The sequence below is a fragment of the Magnolia sinica genome, chromosome 3, assembly GCF_029962835.1.
Source record: "Magnolia sinica isolate HGM2019 chromosome 3, MsV1, whole genome shotgun sequence".
Lineage (NCBI taxonomy): Eukaryota > Viridiplantae > Streptophyta > Magnoliopsida > Magnoliales > Magnoliaceae > Magnolia > Magnolia sinica.
The window spans coordinates 130,527,162-130,543,011 of NC_080575.1; the positions used below are offsets into that span (position 1 = coordinate 130,527,162).

Consider the following 15,850-nt stretch of genomic DNA (forward strand, 5'->3'; position numbering starts at 1 on the left):
CGATCAATTTTAATCAGTTCGTTTTCAATTTCATTCGTTTCATTTACTTCACGATCAATTCCAAGCACTAAACGATCAGTCCCACGCAATTCTGCTTCACTTCATGGTCAATTCCCTTTACTTCACGGTCATTTTTCTGCATTTCACGGTCAATTCACTTCACTTCACGGTCATTTTTATGTATTTCACGGTCATTTCCGGTGATTCCATTTCATTTCACGATCATTTTCATGCATTTCACGGTCAATTCCCTTCACTTTTACGGTCAATTTGCTTCACTTCATGATCATTTTCATGCATTTTAAGGTCATTTCAGGCGATTCGTTTCATTTTACGGTCATTTCCATGCATTTCACGGTCAATTCGTTTCACTTCACGGTTAATTCCGTTTCATTTCACGGTCAATTCACTTCACTGCATTGAATTGACCGTAAAGTGAAAGGGAATCGCTAAGATTGATCGTAAAATGAATGGAAATGACCGTAAAGTGAAGGGGATTGACCGTGAAATGAATTAAATTGACTGTGAAGTGAAGGGGAATCGCCGGAATTGATCATGAAATGAATTAAATTGATCGTGAAGTGAACGGGAAGTGAAGGGAAATTGACCATGAAATGAATTGAATTGATGGTCAATTCCCTTCACTTCACGGTCAATTCCGTGCATTTCACAGTCGATTCCCTTCACTTCATGGTCATTTCCATTCATTTCACAATCAATCTCGGCGATTCCCTTTTACTTCACGGTCAATTCAATGCATTTCACAGTCAATTCCCTTCACTTCACTTCACGGTCAATTCCCCTCACTTCACTTCACGGTCAATTTCCTTTACTTCACAATCAATTCCGTGCGTTTCACAGTCAATTCCCTTCATTTCACGGTCAATTCCATGCATTTCACAGTCAATCCCAGCGATTCCCCTTCACGGTCAATTCCCTTCACTGCATGGTTAATTCCGTGCATTTCACGGTCAATTCCCTTTATTTCACGGTCAATTCAATGCATTTCACTGTCAATTCCGGTGATTCCCCTTTACTTCACAGTCAATTCAATGCATTTCACGGTCAATTCCCTTCACTTCACGGTCAATTCTGTGCATTTCATGGTCAATTCCCTTCATTTCACGGTCAATTTCATGCATTTTACGGTCAATTTCGACGATTCCCCTTCACTTCACAGTCAATTCCAGTGATTCCCTTTCACTTCACGGTCAATTAAATGCATTTCATGGTCAATCCCCTTCACTTCACGGTCAATTCAATTCATTTCGTGATCAATCCCCTTCACTTCATAGTCATTTCCATTCATTTCACGGTCAATCCCGGTGATTCCCTTTCACTGCACGGTCAATTCAATCAATTTCACGGTCAATTCCCTTCACTTCACGGTCAATTTCGTGCATTTCACGGACGATTCCCTTCACTTCACGCTCATTTCCATTCATTTCACGGTCAATCCTGAGAATTCCCTTTCACTTCACAGTCAATTCAATGCATTTCATGGTCAATTCCAGTGATTGACCGTGAAATGCATGGAATTGATCGTGAAGTGAAGGGGAATCGCCGGAATTGACCGTGAAATGCATGGAATTGACGGTGAAGTGAAGAGAATTAACTGTGAAATGCATTGAATTGGCCGTGAAGTAAAGGGAATTGATTGTGAAATGCATGGAATTGACTGTGAAATAAAGCGGAATCACCGATATTGACCATGAAATGCATGGAATTGATCGTGAAGTGAAGAGGAATCACCGGAATTGACCGTGAAATGCATAGAATTGACCATGAAATGAAGGGAATTGACCGTGAAATGTATAGAATTGACCATGAAATGAAGGGAATCGACCGTGAAGTGCACAGATTTGACCATAAAGTGAAGGGAATTGACCGTGAAATGCATGGAATTGACCGTGAAGTGAAGGAAATTCGTCGGAATTCACCGCGAAATGCATGGAATTGATCGCAAAGTTAATGAAATTTACCGCGAACTAATTGAAATTGACCGTGAAGTGAATGAAATTGACCGCAAACTGATTGAAATTGGCTGTGAAGTAAATGAAATGATTTTCGACCATCGATCTGATGGAATCTTGAAAAATAACTACGTTGATTGGCTAAATTAACTTCTCCTACCCCCAAATCATATGTGATACGTTAAGTAACTCGTTCTAGTTTAGGTGATACGCTTATTAAATAAATTGACAAAGAAATGAATTAAAAGATAGGAAAATATTTTTATATATTTATATATACATATTTACATAATTATATATTGGAGAAACAAGTAAGGGAGAAAAAGTTCTCCTTGTAAAATAAAAATAATAATAAATAAATCAATAAATTCCCCCGGACTGACACGGCACTGCCGCGCAGCCTGAGCTCTTTTTGGTATTTTTTTTAATGCCGAATCTTTGTTGCTTTTGTGGGTCCCATCATGAGGTCTTTGTTATATCCAAACCGTTCATCTATTTGGTGAGCTCATATTAAGGCTTGAGACGAAAAATAAGACGACCACACCGTAAAAGGAAGTGGGAAATTGAACGTGTACCATTGAAACCCTTTTAGGGGTAGCAGAAGTTTTGGATCATTATGGAATTTGGTTTTCCTCTTCATCCAGGTCTTTTTGACCTTATGAATAGATTGGATAAAAAATAAATGTTATGGTGGTCCCTACAAAATTTTTAACGGTGAAAATCAATATTGCCGCTGCTCTTTGTGGTGTGGTCCAGTTGATTTTTGGAGATGATTTTTTCTTTTTGATAATGCTCCGAAATGATCTCGAAATATGGATGAACGTTGTGAATATAATAAATACATAACTGTGGGGCCCATGTAACGTTGATATCTTTTGGACCGTTCGTACAACTCGGAGTTCGAGGAGCGTCAGCGCTCGTCTTCGAGCACCAGCCGATCCGGTTGAAGGAAAAAGCAGGGGCATTTTCGACCTTTGGCAAGTCGTCCGTACAGCAAGGGCTAATTCTGGTCAGGTAAACTCGAGTGTCTTAAAGCATAAATGGGCCATGAATGGGTCGTACAGTGGTAAATTTCTCTCCGGAAGGCCATCGCTATAATCCAGCAGAAGAGGACTGCGTGTTGATATGACAAAATTCTGTGGGCTCCACCATGATGTACGTTTTAATATCATACCGTCAATATATTTGGAGAGATCATCCTACGTCACAATCCCAAAAAAGAGTAAGATCTATAGTTTAAGTGCACCACACCAAAGAACGATGGGACAATAACGCCCATAGTTGAAACCTTCTCAGGGCTCACCGTGATGTTTGTTTGTCATCCAAACCTGTTCATAAGGTCACGTAGACATGGACGAAGGAAAAAACACAAATATCAGCTTGATCCAAACCTTCTATGGCCCTTCAGAAGTTTTTAATGGTAGGTGTTCAATCTTATTACTTTCTGATGTGTGGTTCACTTGAGCTTTGGATCCTTGGTATTTATTTTTTTGTTTGGCTCATGCTCTAAAATGATCTCAAGAAATGAATAGTCATCATGGATATAATAAATAGATCATAGTGGGGCTATAGAACCTTGCTGTGTCAACTCACCTCAAGCAATGGGCTTATAAGGGGAGCTTGTACGTCCGACTCTTCCGACTCTTCCGGCAGAAACGAAATGATTAATTTTTTAAATACCAGCAGTAAATTGAATTTCGAATCACCACAGTAAGGAAAGCTTTTTAAAAGTAGGAATTTTAGTTTTTTAAAAAAGCATCGGGCTGGGTCAGGTTATTGGTCTTTTGGACATCTGGGTCGAAGCCTAGCCCGTTTTAGAAATGGCCCAGGGCTTGATGCTCCAACTCAAGTTCGGCCCGTGGCAAGCTAGCCACCCCCACTAGGGATTGATACCAAGACCTCAAGTCTTGAAACGAGGTATCTCAACTCAGTCTGCCATGGATTTGGGTGTCGTGACCTCAGTGTTTAAACACACAAGTCTACCATTGGTCCACCCTCGTATTCATTATCCATGATGGGGAACTGGCCCTCACCTTTGATATGGGTCATCTATCATGCAGGGTCCACCTTAAATGTGGGCTATTTATCATTAGAGGTAGACCTTTAATGTGCACTTTCTATATATAATAAGGCCCATTTTTTATATTGTTCATCCATAATGTGGTGCTCACCATTATAACAATATGGACCTTTTGCGACGACTTTTTTAGCGATGAGTTTAATTTCATTGCAAAAAGTCAAAATTTTACAACGACATTCCAAGTCGTTGCAAATAATTAATTATTTGGCATTTTATAAATCGTCGTTAATAGTCAACTTTTTTGTGAGCCCCACCTCCAATGTGGGTTTTCCATCATGTATGGCCCATCTTGCATGTGAGCCACTCATCATTAGGGCCAACCTTTGATGTGGACCATCCCTCATATGGGGCCCACCTTAATAATCAATTGCCCATCCCGTGAAGCCCACCTTTGACGTGGACTGTCAATCATGTGGGCCCCATCTTCAATGTGGGTTGCCCATCATGCGAGGTTCACCTTGGATGTGGGTCATTTATCATTAAGAGCTGACCTTTGAAGTCGACTATCCATCACGTGGGGCCCACCTCGATGTGGGCCATCCATCATGTGGAGTTAGCTTCAATGTCCAATGCCCATCATGTGGAGCCCATCTTTGATGTGGACTGTCCATCATATGGGCCTTACCTTTGAAGTAGGTCGTCCATTATACTGGCCTGCTTTGGACGTGGGCTATTTATAAATAGGGTCCGGCCTTAATATGGACCATCCATTATATGGACCCACATTAATATGGGGTCATGGGGCTCATCTTTAATGTGGACTATACGTCATGTGGACCTACCTCCAACATGGACAGTCCATCATGTGGACCTCTTTTGATATGAACAGTTAGAGAGAGTAGAAAAGTAATAAGTAATAATAATAAAAAACACTTATTGACATATCCAATTATGCTTACCAAATTGACTTAAGGAGAAAGTCACTCAATTAAACTAAAAAGTAACTTATTTAGTGGTATTGAAAGAAAATTTTCAAAGGCTCGTCCTTGCCGGATTATTCGACCATTGGCCAATTGAAACAACGCTCAGAGAATGTGTGGTTCTGATCAACCGACCATCTCGGCCTGAGCCCTGCTAATGATCCCAGAGTCGTGCGGCCTGTGGAACCATCTCCTAAAAATGTGAAGGAATCCAGGTGTTCGTATTTGCATCTTGCCTTGTACGTGGCTACGTACATGTCTAAGCTTACCATTTTGCTTCTCTTTTGTAATATGGTAAAATGGGTCAGGTTTCTTTAAAAAAGAAAAATCCCTGAGATTTGAGCTATAAACTGATAATCATCCATTTTCCAGCTGCTTTTTTAAAGTCGCTTACAAACTGTTCATGTATTTGGTTTTGCGTTTTTAAAATATCAACACTACCCTCAATTAAAATTTAAAACCCCACCCACCTACTGCAAAAACGTTCTTTAAGAGACCTTCCCCCTCTCCTTTGGATGGTTTGTGGAGCCTAATTTGATATTCCTGCGAAATTCATCATGTCCATCTGTGTTGTCAGCTCATAATATGGCAGGAGCTAAAAGAACGTAGATCCGAAGCTCAAAGAGGGCCCCACAATGGCCCCGTGCATGGGCCCCTCCATTTTTATGAGAGATCCACTCATTCCATATGTTTTTCAGCTCGTGTTAGGGAATGACCCAAAATGAGGCAGATCCAAAGCTCAAAGATAGCTTCATAATGTTTCAATGGTAGGGATTCAATCCTTTTCGTATCGTTCGGCGAACAAACCTAAATCCCTATGTAGGAACAGTTAAGAACCGTTCCTGAATCATTTAGGAACGGTTTCGGACGGGGCATCGCAAAAAATAGGAAGCAAAGTTTCAAAAACAGATTTTTTTTTTTTTTGTTTAAAGCACTTTTAAAATTTTAAAAACAGCAATTTCAAAATGATTTTTTTTTTTTTCAATTGAAACCTGTATTATATATATATATATATATATATATATATATATATTTGAAATCCAAAGAATATTGCAGTATAATTAAAAATGAATATTAAACAAATATTGTACGACTTTACAATAAAAGATATATAATATTTACAAGAAGTTGAAAATTGTCTGAATATATATTTTTTTAAAATGCTCCATGTCGTCCACTCTTTGCTTGACCAATACAGCTATCTCCAGCCTCTGTCACATCATTGCAACCAAGCAACATTAGTACTCATCTGCAACGGTCATTGCCAAAGTCTCCATCTGCAAGTTTAAGAGAACAAACATGTCAAGAAGTAAGTCAAACAAGATTGAATATCTATCAAAATAAAACAGTTACTTTAAAATTGTGCCAATTACCAAAAATAAACAACTGCTCAAAATTTACCTCAATGACAAAAAGCCCAAACATCCTGCTAATCAACAGACTTGTAGAGAAGGAAAATGATAATATAATACATATGTTCATTTGAATGAAAGCATAAAGATGGCAATTTAGTTTATTTTGCTGATTAAAAAAGAGAGAGTGGTCCAGACCTTGCCACATGCAATTTGATCATAGTGCAGCAAAAAAGGAAATGGGTGTGCTGCACTCCAATTAGTTTCCTTTTACAAAAATTACTGGATGAACCTTGTAGTCATCTGGAAATTCCATAGGTCGCCTTATCAACCCATTCAGTTTCAGGGCCTGCATAGTTTATTGATTCAAGAAATTCCCTTGAATGGTATACAGACTAAAAACATTCCTGAAAGATGGTAGTTAGTCAAAGCAAAAGTCAAAACCGGAAAGTGGAGTCCAACATAAGGCGTGGACACAACAAACAAGTCACCTGCATCTTATAAAAAAAAATACATGTCTGTGTTGTTGAACATATTGCCAAGCACCAACATCTGCAAAAAAAATAAAGTGGGTGGCATAACAGACAGAGAGCTGGACATTTTAGGCCCTGTTTGAGCTATCACACAAACAAAATGGTGGTCCCACATTTCAGGTTCCACAAGAAGGAAAATACCCTATTTTTTCCTGCATTCAATAAATAAATAAGGCTTACGAATTCAATAATGAGGGAAATATATATAGAACCTAATCCATCTTGGAATAGTGAGATTTGGAAATCTCACTTGGAATACAACAGTTCACTGCCCTTGATTTTGACATATGGCCATCCATGTGATGGCTAGCTCACCAGGAGAACAGTTCCAATCAGCACATTTTTCCCCATTGAATGTTCTTGGAGTTTTTACTTCTAAAAGATCAGGCCTTCTTTTCTTTTTTAATTCTTTTTTCCATTGAAATTTTGAGTTATTAAGAAGACTGAAAAGATTACTGGGTAGGGCATTCGAAAGATTTTGGAAATTAGTAGGTTCATGGAGTTTGTCTCTAAAAGGCCTACCCTTTTGGTCCACATTGCTGAAATCGTCTGCTAAGTTGATCTATTTTTCATTTTAAAACTTCCCTATGCACGTTTGGAATTTTAAGGAAGCTCAAATCTTATGAAATTTGAGATTCAACTGGTCTATAAATCAGTACCTGAAAGAGCTTCAGTGTTTAAAAGAGCTGACAAGACAGTAACAGAAGCTGCTATGGCTGCTCTAATAGATGATCCTGTTGCTGGTCGCATTGATCTTTCCATGCAATCAAGTTGGTCGAAGGAGCCATGCTATTAGAATAAAGAGGGATATCAAGCTATGTAGACACCAACAAAAAAAAAAAAAAGGGAGATGCAGAAAGCAAATCTAACTCTAACTACAACTCTAGCATTTGAAATTGCATTAACGAAACATTCTGTCTAATTTTTTTTTCAAAGAATATAGAGATTAAATATGGGTGGGCCACACTCCAAAACCTACACCCATAAAATGATTGTAGCCTCTGGCTGGAGGATCTTTCCCATGGGAGGCCAATCATTGGTTGGGACTTTTTCTAACCAGCCATTTGTATCCTCAAGTGTTCACCAATCACAAGCTATGATAAATCGACCGATGTGATTTTCAGGGTACTCCCCATCCACTGTAGAGCCTAAAAAACTGGTCTTCATCTCATACATGTGTAACACATGTCCAAAGATCAAACCATTGCAATGGATCCTTTCTCTTTCTTAATCATTGCTAAACAAGAAAATAAAGTTGGCAATGCAAATGGGAATTCAACTCACATTGGAGTCAATTGGATCATGGGAATTTCTGGAAGCTGCACCGTTATCAGAATAAGCATTTTCCAAGCCAACAACAAATGGTGACCAAGCCTGCAAACAAAAAGCAGAACATAAGTGTGGTAATCTTGACTGCTGCATCCACAAAAGCAAATATGTAGGAAAATAAAATTCCACACTATATTTGGAAATGCAACACACTATCTACATAATACATTTACATATGAAGAACAACAACCAAAGGGATAAATCAAATGGCAAACTTTAACTGAATGAGTTGAAGGAGATCCAAAATAAAGTATATGAGAATTTCTGGATATATACATAGTGAAAACATTTTAACAGCTAAAATAACCAAGCCAAATAACAACTCCTACAAAATCCAACTTTACCAATCAGATCATATCATTACAAGAAAACGCCATTGACACGTATTGATCTAATAACCCCACATAAAAAGATACCTGGATAAAATGAAAAAGGAAATTAAAGAAAAAGGAAAAAGAAAATTAAAGAAAAAAGAAAATGAAATAAAGAAAATGCACCTTAACATCATGGTGGTTGGCTTTGCCATCTCTGATTTTCATTTCACACATTTCCTTTGGAAGCTGATCAACACCAGCCTTGTCAGTTCTATAGCCATATTGGATGAATTTGCATCAGGTTCTAGTGATGTAGAAGCTGTATGTTGTTCTAGACTCATAGTTGTCCCTTCACCTACATGGGGTTCCTCCCTTCTACATCTTGATCAACTTTCACTCTTTTGGTGCCAGAACCCCCACGCTGATACAAAATAGAAGGAGAAATTCTTCATAAATTTCAACGAACCATCAACCTATTGACTGTGGAGAACTTGTGTGTGCGTGTGTGTGTGTCTATGGATACTCTTAACTGGCTGGATTTTTCTCTTGCTTTAGTAATGGAAAGTTAGCATTTACCCAAAAGAAGAGAGCAAAGAACTTGGGGGCGTCACAGCATGAGCTTTATAGACCTTGCAACTGAAATGACCCCAGACCCACCCAGGCTTTTCATGGAAGTAATAAAATTATATTCAAGAAACAACAGAAATACGTGAAGAGGACATGCTTTCCAAATACAAAGTATGGCCTTTCCACACCTTATCTAAAGTGCTAGCGAAATCACTATCCCCTATAAAAATGCAGGTAAGCCTAATGTTTATCCTAGAACTTAAGTCATGAATAAAAATCCAATAAAAAATGAATCTCATAAAATTAAATGAAGCCACTATGGTTTGAAATGATAGTTTTCCACCCGACAAGTATTCCAAAGTCTGCATGTTAAAGGCTTTAAAAATATGAAGTCTGAAAGGGCCATCAAAGATATTAGGTTATTAGCCAAAATGCGAGTAAACCCAGCATGGGCATCTTTCTTTATTGTACCCAAAGGTGATAGAATATTTACAGATGCATAGTTGATGCAATTGAACATATAAGCACAATGTTATGCCTCCTGAAACTGACTCCAACCCTTGCATCCTAGACCTATTGTACTGCACACTTCTTGAAGCTTCAGCTACCTCTCTTTCTTTTTCTTTCTTTCTTTCTTTCTTCCTTTTTTTTTTCCTTGACATTTGGAAGGTCCAATATTTCCATATTGTTGACAGATTCTTGGTTTCGAAGACCTATTATGTCAGATTGTGTCAATATCCATTGAAGAAATTGAATGGCTAAGAAACAGAACTCTCCACTTGTTAAGTTGTTCTACAGTAAGGATAGAGTCCTGCAAATCTATCAAAGTAAAATCTCCTTAGAGATCACAAGTGCTATGGACACACAATGGCTGAACCAACTTAATTTGCAGTTCGCATGGAAAAATAAAATCCCAACAGATGGCAATATGGTGATGAAAAGTTGAAGACAACAAAAAACCATGCCGATTGACGAGCATGGATAAAGAGAAGAAGATATGGGGATGCAAGCTTTGAATAAACAAAGATCAGCCAAACAGATCTTTGATTACTCACAGTACTAATAGAATAAGCCGCATCATGTGGCAAGAGCATCTCTCAAAAAAAAAAAAAATGTGGCAAGAGCTATGTCCCTGTAACATAGTACCAGTTTGGATAACAGATGGATACCAATTAATAGTTATCAACATATACATGGACATGATAGGCTTACACCACTATTCCACAAAACCATAAATACGAATATGATTGGGTTGTGCTCACTGTATGCTGGTAGCTATATCAGTATGTATAATTACCAGATTAATTCATTCCTTCCTTAGGGTCCACAGTGAAAATTTGAACTACAACAGTCACTAGGAATCACATAGTTCTGTTTTGCATATCTTTTTTCTTCAATAACAAATTTTTTGCAAGGTAGCCTGCAGAGAGAAAAGCTATAAATATCCATTAAAGCAATGGATAATAAGATAAGAATAGCTAATACTAAAAGAAGAATGAGAGGCCCCTTATCCCTCCCAAGTCTCTATAGAAATAAGAGGCCCTTTGAGCCTTTGGTTTCATTAAAGAAATTTGCTTGACTTCACCCTGAAATTTCAATCATAAAGAAATTGATAGAGAAGATAGATTTTGATGGTATGAAATTTTTTTCTTTTCAGGCATGACTTCATGTGAGGAATAAAACAAATACAAAAGAAAGAACAAAATCAGGACACATACAACTGAAGCAGATAAAATTGATTAACACATTGAGCAATGCCTCTTTCCAAGAAGAACCCAACTAAACAATAGAAATATGAAGAATCTGATTACTTACTCATGGAAAACCAAGCTGATAAAGCCGAAAGCCAGAAAGAGCTATAATTGGAACAGCCGAAAGAGGGCTCAAAAACCTGGCCAGAGAAGTAAAAAACCTGAAATGAGGAACTCAAAGTTCTATATTGAATTGAAGCTGTTCAATATTTGGGACATGGTCCATCCACGGCAGGGCCCATCAGACCAACAGTCTGGATCACCAAACAATGGCATCCCATATGTACATAAAAAAGTGTAAAAATGGCATCCCGTGTGAGCATTTTCTTTTCCTTTTAATGAATTAATAAAAACTCAAAGAGTAATGAAATCAACATAAAAGGAATAGTCTCACCATATCAATTATCTCCTGATAGTAAGCATAGAAGATCACAGGTCTCCATTATTAGTTGCTAAAAACAAGATGCAATCTAGGACTTCTGAAAGTCATATTAAAGAATGTACTCTAAACAAGATAGAGATTTTATCACTATAAAAAGCAATAAATTGAGGCTTTGACCTCTGAAAATAATATTAAAGAATGATGTACTCTAATCAAGATTGAGTTTTTATCATTATAAAGAACAAATGATTTGGAGGTGAGCATTCTAATGAAATGACGAGTAATATTGTCAAAAGACATCACCTTTGCTCTAACTCTACAATATTGTCAATCTGAGTCTGATTGTAGTGGACAAGCTCTGCAAACAAGAATGCAAAGACACTTAGACTAGCCTGCAATAGAATCAATTGTACATGAAACTGTCATAAATTCACGCAAGTCAAAAGCATTGATTGGAATTGCAAAAACATATCAATTATCCAAATCAATTTATGAAATGAATTAGAACTCAAGCTACCTAGGTTATTAGAGCTGTCAAGTGCGACACAAGCTCAATATCATTTCGATCCAATACAAGTTCATCATTAACCTTCTCAGACAGGACAATAGACACATCAATCATATCAACCTTCCGTACCTAATGCAAGGAGGGCACATGGGCTCTCTGTTTTTAAGACAAGTCGTGTTTTTCAGATTATGGTAATAATCTAAACTGAAAATCATAATCCAAAACTTCACCCTATTACCCGTTGCCTCTGATAAAAGTTGAACAGGATTGGACTATCTGATGGGCTTGATCATGTGAATGGTTCGAGTCACAGAATACGGGCCAAACCAAGCTCTCAGGCAACGGAGGAGCTTTCGCATGGTCCATCCATGCATCATAGGGGGTGGCAATGTACAGCTCTGCCCTGAAAATCATGAATTGGTGTCATGAGCTTTTAGCTGATAGGGTTTTCGAAATGAAGAGAGAGAGAGAGAGAGAGAGAGAGAGAGAGAGCGGGGGGGGGGGGGAGTGACCACCTGAGGGAAATAGGAGCGGTTTATTGTTCCATATGTTTAGGCTTTTAGCTACAGCACGGTGTGAAACCGTTTGAAATTTGGAACGGCCTACATCCGTTCCTAAACCAAAAATTGTAACCATTGCAAATTTATGATTTTGTTGTAGTGTAACAGAAATTCACATTCTCAAAATAAAAGGAAGGGATGCACATGGGTTCTAGTAATTCAAGAAGCCATTGTGTACTTAGAAGGATCAACACTCTTTAGATATTGTTAGATGCATGGAGATTTGAACAAGCATACCACATCAAAAGGACTGAATCACCTGCAACAAGCGGATTTGCACTTACACACTCCATCTAGTTGTAAGAAGATGTCGCTTGGGCTGACCTGCATTAGAAATGGAATTAACAAATGACAGGCTAGTTACAAATTTCAATTCTTAGAGTTGATTCTATGCAAGCCAGTGATCCAAAGGTGGTATCATGAGGTAAGGCATTCATCTAGGCCTCTTAGAGACAAAGCATGGGAGTAAGCTTCTTGACATGCCTACTAAATAATCTTTTTTTTTTTTTTTCTTCAATTGAAATCTTAAAAAAATGGTAGATATAAAAGATAAAAATAAATAAATGTGAAATTTTAAAGACGGCTGAAAAGGAAGTGAAAACAACTTTAAGGCATTAACTAAATCAATATAAACAAGCCAAACTGCTCTTTCAAAATTCAGGTGGGATTGATGAATCAGTTGTCTTCATTTATTATCATTTTATCACTTAAGCAGGACTTAATTGATTGTAGACAGCTGGTCATCACTTGATCAATGCAAATTTGAGGTGCTTTTGTCCCTATACTTTTCCGCATCAAAACACATATTTCCACATTGAAACATCGCATCTTCTCACCAAAAAGAAAATGACTAGCTAGCATACCTCGTCCCAGGAACCTTGTAGTTCAAGAGCCATGTGGGTGGAACTTTCATGAGATCCACCCTTTCCATCAGGTGCCCTGCATCATGTTCACCTTGCAGCCCAAAAATCATGACCAGACAGAACTTACGTAGAAGTAGGCCACACACTAGGAAAAAGTTGGGATGGGTGGGACACCCACCATTAGTTTTGCATAGGTACCGTGGTGTTTGTATGTCATCCAATCCATCCATCTAATGTGCCTCATCAGGTTGAAAGAATTATCCAATCCATCCATCTTAAAATGAAGTGCCATTGCATGTGATTATCATATGGGAAAAAAGGCGATAAAGAGAGTAACAGCAAAATACAACAGCCAGATTCTTGAAGCACATGATTTCACAGAAGGTCGTTAAAGTGGAGAATGCTGATAAAGTGGAGAATGTTGAAAAAGGAAAACCAAATGATAACCTACACCCAATTTCTAGTATATGGTCGTTTTGCCCAAATCCTATTTTACATATTTCTACTTCCTCATTACTTTCTAAAAGGAAGAAGAAGAAAGAAAGAAAGAAAGAAAGAAAGAAAGAAAGAAACCCTTGCAATCTGTGGCGGACTCTATCTATAGGCCCCATAAGATCTCCCATTAGATACATTGATAGCAAGTGATTGAGAAGTTGACCAGGACTTAACAATTGGTAAAACCAAACAGATTTCTAAAGCCATGCCATGGATCCCAAAAGGAATGAAATAGAACAATATATACCAAGTAAAACCCATAAATGTTGGCTGAATTTCATCCAAATTGAGCAAGTCTAGGGTAAATCCAGAAGACTCAACTTGGGTCTGCCTTTGGCCAAACCGAGTTTATTAAGAGTCCTGAGCTTGGAAAACATGGAAAATGTAAATGGGATGGCTATGTGGCCACTTAACCTACAAAAAAACATATTGTGCCCAAGGAACGCAGGGAATGGAGAATGTCTAGTTATGTATATGACAGTAAGAAGACTTGATGACTACAACATTGAAACAAAGAACCAGATAGTGAAAGTTGATCTCCTTGAACCAAAAAAGGATCAAACCATAAAAACCATATCAAAAAAATCTTCTAAAATGGAAGCCATCAGAAGGACAAGAATTGAAATGAAAATGCTGCAAATGCATTAGAGAGGCAGGGCAAACTATTTGAAAATCAAAACAGAATGATCAAATTTTGGATATTTGAATCTCATCTGGGACAAAAATGTAACCAGAAATGAAAAGAATTTTGAAAACTAAAAAGATAACCAATTGAAGACAAATGACAGCATAAAAATTTATTTTTTAAAATAAATGACTACAAGAGTTTAATCAGTCAACAAAGAAAGGCGTGCATGTGTATCTTAAAACAGAAAGTAAGACCCGCAAGAGGAGAAAAAAGGCATAAGCTATAAAATAGAAAAAATTTAAGCAATGTAGGAGAATACAGAGGAAAGGTCATAAAAAAGGATTATCCTTATTTACCTCAAAGTTCCTAGATAAATCTTTCACCTGCTCAATCAGTTCTTGCCTTTTCTTTACAACTGCAACCAACAAGAACTATTGTTAACACTCTAGATGAGAATGTATTACTACACAAATAAAGTTTCATGTCCAATGTTAGATTCTTCAAGAAACAACCCAGGATTGACCTGGCCCTTCTGTAATGTAATATTTTCCTTGTGCCCCAAATCATCTTCACTGTCGCCATTCTTACTAACATCATCTGATTTTGTCCTATTACTAGCCTCTTAGGACTGCTTTTTCGCTACCCCAAAAACCCGTCTACCACTTGGAGTGACTACTTTTGGACTTTCTTCTCCATTTTCATTCTCCAAATGCTTCAATGATGAATCATACTCTTCAAGAGTAAACTGAGCTTTTTCATCCTCTTTTGCAGTCCATGAACCTATTAATAAGCAGATAAGTCAAGAGTAAAGCACAAAAGAATTAGTTCTTTATCATGGGGTGATTTCACCTCGAGGTATTAAGACACCAATGATACGACCCGTCTGAGCCGACTCGGACCTGGTACTCCCCATTCCAATGCAATGCAGGATTCACTCTTGATGTGGTCGAGTCAGGCTGATTCAGCGAGTTGGACAAGTTGCTCTTTTCTTATTTTCTCCTCTTTTTCTTCTCTCTAATAAGACTTTTTTTTTTTTCCAAATATATTGGACTGACTCTCTTGGTTTGGTTGTGACTCTTCAAAAGCACGCATGGCATAATTGTACAGGAATCCAAACTGTCCAATTTTCTGATCAAACTGTGGATGTTTTTTTTTTAAAAAAAAATTGCACTGAGAAGACAATACTGACCATCCATCTGATTTTACATTCATATGTGGATCACCTGTTATTTCACTCTTAATCATCCATTTTGATATCATGCCTTAAAATTAGATGACGAAACAGACGGACGGGGTCGATTTCTTAGTAACAATTTGTGGCCCCACTAATGTTTCAATGGTGGGCTTTTAATCCCCACTGTTTCGTGTCATTTGGTCCACTGGAGATTTGGATCAGGCATATTTTGGGGACCTAAAATGAGATGGAAAAATATATAGATGGGTGGAGTGGATTTCTCATTTATATGATGTGGCTCCATGAATGTTTGAACTCAGGGCATCCAATCCCCACTTTTTTCATGTGGTATGGTCCCCTTGAACTTATTGTCTGACTCATTTCTAGAGATCAGAGAACTGGGCCTCACCGTTGGATGAGC

General features: G+C 37.8%; 1 long non-coding RNA gene across 1 annotated transcript; it reads right to left on the bottom strand.

The window, feature by feature from the left end:
- Positions 1-8,127: 8,127 nt before the first annotated feature.
- On the bottom strand, positions 8,128-11,107 carry LOC131238779 (uncharacterized). The gene is made up of 3 exons (XR_009168049.1): positions 10,884-11,107; positions 10,366-10,488; positions 8,128-8,232 (listed from the first exon to the last, which is right to left on the bottom strand). It is a non-coding gene; the product is annotated as an uncharacterized LOC131238779 (long non-coding RNA).
- Between the last annotated feature and the right edge of the window lie 4,743 nt (positions 11,108-15,850).